Consider the following 7840-nt stretch of genomic DNA (forward strand, 5'->3'; position numbering starts at 1 on the left):
TCCATGGGGCCGGATGCGCTGCATCCAAGAGTGCTAAAGGAGTTGGCGGATGTGATTGCAGAGCCATGGGCTATTATCTTTGAAAACTCATGGTGATTGGGGGAGGTCCCGGATGATTGGAAAAAGGCTAATGTAGTGCCCATCTTTAAAAAAGGGAAGAAGGAGGATCTGGGGAACTACAGGCCAGTCAGCCTCACCTCAGTCCCTGGAAAAATCATGGAGCAGGTCCTCAAGGAAACAATTCTGAAGCACTTAGAGGAGAGGAAAGTGATCAGGAACAGTCAGCATGGATTCACCAAGGGCAAGTCATTCCTGACTCATCTAATTGCCTTCTATAATGAGATAACTGGCTCTGTAGATGAGGGGAAAGCAATGGACGTGTTATTCCTTGACTTTAGCAAAGCTTTTGACACGGTCTCCCACAGTATTCTTGCCAGCAAGTTAAAGAAGTATGGGCTGGATGAATGGACTATAAGGTGGATAGAAAGCTGGCTAGATTGTCGGGTTCAATGGGTAGTGATCAATGGCTCCATGTCTAGTTGGCAGGTGGTATCAAGCGGAGTGCCCCAAGGGTCAGTCCTGGGGCCGGTTTTGTTCAATATCTTCATTAATGATCTGGGGGATGGCATGGACTGCACCCTCAGCAAGTTTGCGGACAACACTAAACTGGGAGGAGAGGTAGGTGTTAGGGGGCTTATTCCTTCACCCACTTACTTCCCTGGTCCTTTTCGCATGAACAGAGAGCAACAATACCCAAAGTCCAAAGGTGCAAACAATTCGATGTTTATTGGGGTGAACTTCCAGCAAGCATGATTCCAGTTTCCTTCCTTAGTGTCCCCCTTCCCAGCTCTGACACCACAGAGCCTTACACCTGTGTCCCTGTTCCCATTCCTGCCCATAGCCAAACATGATTCCAATTTCCCCATCCCCATTCCCTGTTCCAATTTTCCCCCCACCCCCACTTCCTGATTGACTGCAGACTATATAGTAAAACTTGAGTTCTGCTTTGCTATACCTTAACCAATCATTTTCCTGAAATTTAACTAACCAATCCTAACATATTGTAACATGATTATGTAACCAATTATATCCCACCACCTTAATTAGTTTACACCCAGCAAAATTAATTATACAGCAGACAGAAACAATCACAGAACCAGACAGAGATTATACAGACAAACAATGGCAAAGTGGGAACTATAATGACAAAACAATACAGAAGTGAGGATTTCACATCCCAGCTATTGATAAGTGAGTTCTTGCCAGACAGGATGCTATCAAACTAAGTTTCCTTTTACATTTTCTAGGCACTTCCCTTTCTCTGGAGGCGATAGGCATTATCAGGACAGGATTGTATTCCTAACAGCCCAATAGCACCTTCTTTCAATGTGACTAGTTTGGAATGTGAGGATGTGACCGGTCGTTTCCCAGCTTATGGCTGCCTTTGTCGCTTAGCCAAAGGCCTTAGCCTAAGAATAGGGCCGCAGACTGTCACAGTAAGAGAAGGCCCTTACACTGGCAGACAGTGATTTTGATTCTTTCTTTTATACCTCTATAACTAGCCAAGTGATAAGAATACACCTAAATTCTTAGAGTATAGGCCTTTACAGACATGCCCGAATATCTATTTCCTAACAGTAGGGATCGGATACAGAGGGACCTAGACAAATTAGAGGATTGGGCCAAAAGAAATCTGATGAGGTTCAACACGGACAAGTGCAGAGTCCTGCACTTAGGACAGAAGAATCCCGTGCACCGCTACAGACTAGGGGAACTAGGGGAACTAACTTACACTGTGCCCCGAGACGTGGCTGGCTCCCCCTGCCTACCACTTGCTCCTCTCGGCATGTCCGCTGGCTGGCCGAGGGCACCTCTCCACCCCCTGACGCCACTCCTTGCTCCTCTCAGCCCCCTGGCTGGACCCTAGTGCACCTCTGGCTCTGGGAAGTCTCTGCTTCCCACCATCTGTGGGGCCCCACCTGTCCCCCCGGAGCTGAGCTGCCTGGGACTGGTGCAGAAGCCTGGCCAGTCTCAGCCAGGTGTGTTTGCGGGGGGGAACAGTGTGGAGGGCTTGGCTAGGCCCCACCAGGCAAGTGCGTCTTGAGGGACCCCAGCCAGGGCAGGTCCTGGCCTGGCTAATCACACCACTCCCGAGGGGCCGGAGCAATTCCTGGTCCTGGGACCAGCCCTGGCTGCACTGCCAGCTTAGCCCAGCAGACATAGTCACCTCCCAGCAGGGCCGGTGAGTGCGGCCAGGAGGCAGGGCTTGAGGGAGTGGGTCTGTGGGGAGTATGAGGGAGTGCTGGGCTGTGAAGGGGCAGGGAGGATCTGTGTGTGTTGGGGCACTAGGGAGTTGGGCTTCTGTGGGGAGTGCTGGGTAGTTGTAGTAGGGCTGTGGGCAGGGGTGGTGTTGTGCAGGGTGCTGTGCATTTGTGGGTGGGTCTGGGGGGGCGCTGGGCATAGTGGGTCTGGGGGGCCTCTGGCCATAGGGAGTCTGGTGGTGTCATAAATATAAAGGGAAGGGTAAACCCCTTTAAAATCCCTCCTGGCCAGAGGAAAACTCCTCTCACCTGTAAAGGGTTAAGAAGCTAAAGGTAACCTCGCTGGCACCTGACCAAAATGACCAATGAGGAGACAAGATACTTTCAAAAGCTGGGAGGAGGGAGCAAAACAAAGGGTCTGTGTCTGTCTGTATGATGCTTTTGCCGGGGACAGACCAGGAATGGAATCTTAGAACTTAGTAAGTAATCTAGCTAGGTATGTTTTAGATTATGATTTCTTTAAATGGCTGAGAAAATAGCTGTGCTGAATAGAATGAATATTCCTGTCTGTGTGTCTTTTTTGTAACTTAAGGTTTTGCCGAGAGGGATTCTCTGTTTTGAATCTAATTACCCTGTAAGGTATTTACCATCCTGATTTTACAGAGGTGATTCCTTTTTACTTCTATTAAGTCTTTTTGTAAGAAAACTGAATGCTTTTTCATTGTTCTAAGATCCAAGGGTTTGGGTCTGTGGTCACCTATGCAAATTGGTGAGGATTTTTACCAAACCTTCCCCAGGAAGTGGGGTGCAAGGGTTGGGAGGATTTGGGGGGGAAAGACGTGTCCCAACTACGTTTTTTAAGGAACCCAGATAAAGTTTGGTGGTGGCAGTGGAAGTCCAGGGGCAAAGGGTAAAATAGTTTGTACCTTGGGGAAGTTTTAACCTAAGCTGGTAAAAGTAAGCTTAGGAGGTTTTCATGCAGGTCCCCACATCTGTATCCTAGAGTTCAGAGTGGGGAAGGAACCTTGACAGGGGGTGTTGGGTGGGGCAGGGCTGTGTGGTGTGGCATAGGCCCGCCTCCAAGGGGAAGGGGCTTGCTGGCACCACAGGGCCGTGTAGGCCACTGTGTATCTATAAACTGCTGGTTTGTAAAGAGCGCCCTTGCACTGGGCGGAGCAGTGCTGCCCCTCCCATGCCATGCCCCATTGCCTCTGGCTGGGCCCTCGCTCCAGGGACTGACCTCCCTGCCCCTCCTATGCCACGCTCCGTTGCCTCCATGGGGCCTAAAAATATGTTTGGTGCCAGGCCCCCAAAAGGTTCATCCGGCCTTGCGACCCGGTTACTTTACCCCCATCGTTTCTGAGCTTCAAACAAAGCCTGTGTAGACATTAATGACAATGCACCTGCCAAATTTCACACTTACGGATTTGCCCATGTTTTGAACAGGTCTGTCCTGTTCTTCACCTTCATAACACTCTGAAAGGGCTGGTGGAATCTTGCTCAGCTAAACTAAACTAACGGGCATTGAGCTGGAGTTCAGGCATGGAGAGTTTAACACGAGATGGAAGTTTATAAACCTTTACTCTAGCTGCCACTGGCTGCTTCCACCGTGCCCCCGCTGCCTCCAGCATGCGTGCTAAGCAGCCCTCTGTTATTTCAGGGTGTTACCTGATACCAGCGGGCACTGAGGAGAGAATTCTTCTCCTGGTTCCTGTCATCCTTGTGCTGGTACTGGCAGAAATACTCCCCTGCGCTATCTGGAGATGCTGGCTGGGCTGACTCAAAGATGAATTTGTTTCTGTCGTTGGGCAGCATTAAAATTTTCTTGCCGTCCTTACAGAAGATAACATGAGTCACCAAGGTATCCATAGGGACGAAGCACAGCAGTATGACATTATCCCCTGGGCGGGAAGAGCCCTTGTCCAGGATCAGTGTCGGAGCAGGGAGGTCACCTAGGTGGGGAGGAAACATCGTTTGGTGAAATGGCTCCTCTCTCATGGAGCTGACTTTTGAATTACGGCAGAGACTAGCCAGGCCCTTGTGTGTCACCCTGGATTGGGCTCACCTCAGCCTGGGACTTTATGCGACGGTGAACAAGGGTCTCCCTCTCACCAGCCGGATTTGTACATTTAAACCCATTTGACCCACGTGGGGCAGAGGGAACTTCCCCCTCCTGCTTCACACCCCGTCAGCTCCCAACGGCTCCTCTGCTTTTATCCCTCTTGGGCCAGCTTCTCAGCGGGGGTAAATCAGCAAAGCACAGGCTCTTTGCACAGGGTCTCAGACTGTTGTCTCTTCACTGCTGTTATTTGAATTAGCTCAGGTGTGTATACATGCTCCAGTCACAAACTTGTGCAAATTCCACTGCTTTGCCACTTACAAATTCTTACCTGCTTCCCAATCACCACCACAGCTCCGCTTTGGGCTTGTTTAACAAACTCTTACTTTATTACTTGCACGTAAAGCCAGGAGTGAACTCAGTGACTGTCCATCTAGGGGTGTCCTCTTTACCCACTCAAGTCAGGAAAGTCTCACTGCAGATCCCAGGGCAGACGTTCTTCTCAGAAGCTCGTCTGGCCCTTACATCCTCTGAACTTGGTCTCAATGCCACCTTCCCAGTTGCCTGGACCATACAGCCCCCCATGGACTAGTCTCTGGTGTCTTGAGCATCCATTCCTGGCCCCTTCAGCCAGGCCCCAGGAAAACCCCACCTCTAGCCATCAACCTCACCTTAGTCAGCCACACCTCAGTCCCTGGAAAAATCATGGAGCAGGTCCTCAAGGAATCAATCCTGAAGCACTTGCATGAGAGGAAAGTGATCAGGAACAGTCAGCATGGATTCACCAAGGGAAGGTCATGCCTGACTAATCTAATCACCTTCTATGATGAGATTACTGGTTCTGTGGATGAAGGGAAAGCAGTGGATGTATTGTTTCTTGACTTTAGCAAAGCTTTTGACACGGTCTCCCACAGTATTCTTGTCAGCAAGTTAAAGAAGTATGGGCTGGATGAATGCACTATAAGGTGGGTAGAAAGTTGGCTAGATTGTCGGGCTCAACGGGTAGTGATCAATGGCTCCATGTCTACTTGGCAGCCGGTGTCAAGTGGAGTGCCCCCGGGGTCGGTCCTGGGGCCGGTTTTGTTCAATATCTTCATAAATGATCTGGAGGATGGTGTGGATTGCACTCTCAGCAAATTTGCGGATGATACTAAACTGGGAGGAGTGGTAGATACGATGGAGGGCAGGGATAGGATACAGGGGGACCTAGACAAATTGGAGGATTGGGCCAAAAGAAATCTGATGAGGTTCAATAAGGATAAGTGCAGGGTCCTGCACTTAGGATGGAAGAACCCAATGCACAGCTACAGACTAGGGACCAAATGGCTAGGCAGCAGTTCTGCGGAAAAGGACCTAGGGGTGACAGTGGACAAGAAGCTGGATATGAGTCAGCAGTGTGCCCTTGTTGCCAAGAAGGCCAATGGCATTTTGGGATGTATAAGTAGGGGCATAGCGAGCAGATTGAGGGATGTGATCGTTCCCCTCTATTTGACATTGGTGAGGCCTCATCTGGAGTACTGTGTCCAGTTTTGGGCCCCACACTACAAGAAGGATGTGGAGAAATTGGAGAGAGTCCAGCGAAGGGCAACAAAAATGATTAGGGGTCTGGAACACATGACTTATGAGGAGAGGCTGAGGGAACTGGGATTTAGTCTGCGGAAAAGAAGAATGAGGGGGGACTTGATAGCTGCTTTCAACTACCTGAGAGGTGGTTCCAGAGAGGATGGTTCTAGACTATTCTCAGTGGTAGAAGAGGACAGGACAAGGATTAATGGTCTCAAGTTGCAGTGGGGGAGGTTTAGGTTGCATATTAGGAAAAACGTTTTCACTAGGAGGGTGGTGAAACACTGGAATGCGTTACCTAGGGAGGTGGTAGAATCTCCTTCCTTAGAAGTTTTTAAGGTCAGGCTTGACAAAGCCCTGGCTGGAATGATTTAATTGGGGATTGGCCCTGCTTTGAGCAGGGGGTTGGACTAGATGACCTCCTGAGGTCCCTTCCAACCCTGATATTCTATGATTCTATGAAACCTCAACTCTCTCTTCCAACTGTCCTCGGCTCCCTGCTGAAACTGGCATGAATGTGCCATGTCAGCTCCTACCAACCCAATCGACCTTTCCAGAGTCCTCACATGTTAAATCGCCATCTCGTGCCCAAACCCAGGTTTTACTTCCCACAGCTCCAGCCCCAGTAACATGAATTCACCACATTATTTGTCTGTCAGGCTTGTCAGTTCTATGGCTGAGCTACAGCAGGCCCTGGCTTGCCCGGGTTGCCCAACTGAGGCTGCTTTTCTCTCTGGAATGGGTAAACAGCATTCTGCCTTGGCCGTGTCTAGCTAGGTGCCATCACGACTGTAGCATCTCAGCTCCTCCCAATCATACTTGGATTTCACCCTCCCAACAGCCCTCAGAGGCAGGGGAGAATTATTCCTATTTCACCAGGCACAAGGAGATGAAGCCACTTGCCCCAGTTCCCCCAGTCGGTAGCTGACTGTAGCAGGAATTCTCCCCCATGACAGGGGAACACAACACCGGCTCTGGGGGTGTCTGCAGAGAAGCTGCTTTAGTGGCATAGAACAGGGGAGGACACACTTGTGAGAGCTGCTTCTGGATCAGTCACTGACAAAACACGCTGGTAACGCAGGGTTCAGGTGTCCAGCGATAGCTCCTGCCCTGCCAGGGCACTGAGTCCAGCACAGCTCAGATTGTGAACCCCAGGAAATGCAGGGTTAAGGTTAACGCCCGCGCACCTCACCTCTGCTCCCCGGGAGCTGGCAGCAGCCACTGGGAACCATGGGTCTGTGCTCCGGCTGCGTTCCCTGCGCTAGGTGGGGCTGTGTGAATGGTGGAGGGGTTTGTCTGAGAAGCGTGGCAGGGCTGTGATGGGCTCGGAGTCCACGGGGGAGGGGTGGTGAGCGAAGGCCCAGGAGGTGTTTGTACTTGAGAGACCCAGTTTGCCCTGTGCAGCGCTGCGCTCTGCAGGCTGTGCCAGTCGCAGGGCTCGGGGGTGTTCTCGGCCGGGGACTGTCAGCAGGGAGGTGGGGGTGGGGCTGCTCTGGGGGTTTGCTGAAGGGCGAGGGAAAGTCGAGCATGAAATGGCGATGAGCGCATAGGAGCAGGGGGCTGGGGGAAGGGGTGTAAATGTAGCAAAGGCGGAGTTCTTGGGGTGGAGCAGGCTGGGTCTGTGAGTGGAGGGCAGGTGCCCGTAGCTCCTGTTTGCTACAGTGCGAAGGCAGAGCCTGGGTGTATAGGGGCATCGATCAGTGAGGGCAGAGTTAAGGTTGCGTGGGCCTGTCCTTTCCCTCGGTTTCCTGGCTTTAGAAAGCCTGAGTGTGAAATACCTGAGCTCAGAATGTTCTGGTTTTCAGATGTGTGAGTTTGGCTGGTCTCAGAGTCCTGGGCGGATGCGAGATACCCCGGGGCAGCCACAACTCTGTGCGAATGAAACTATTTGTCAGTGTGTGTGTGTGTGTGAGTGTGTATGACAGAGAGAGATCAAGGGTTAAAGAATTTATTCTCA

Source organism: Lepidochelys olivacea (assembly GCF_965140295.1).
Source record: "Lepidochelys olivacea isolate rLepOli2 genome assembly, chromosome: 23".
NCBI classification, from domain to species: domain Eukaryota; kingdom Metazoa; phylum Chordata; order Testudines; family Cheloniidae; genus Lepidochelys; species Lepidochelys olivacea.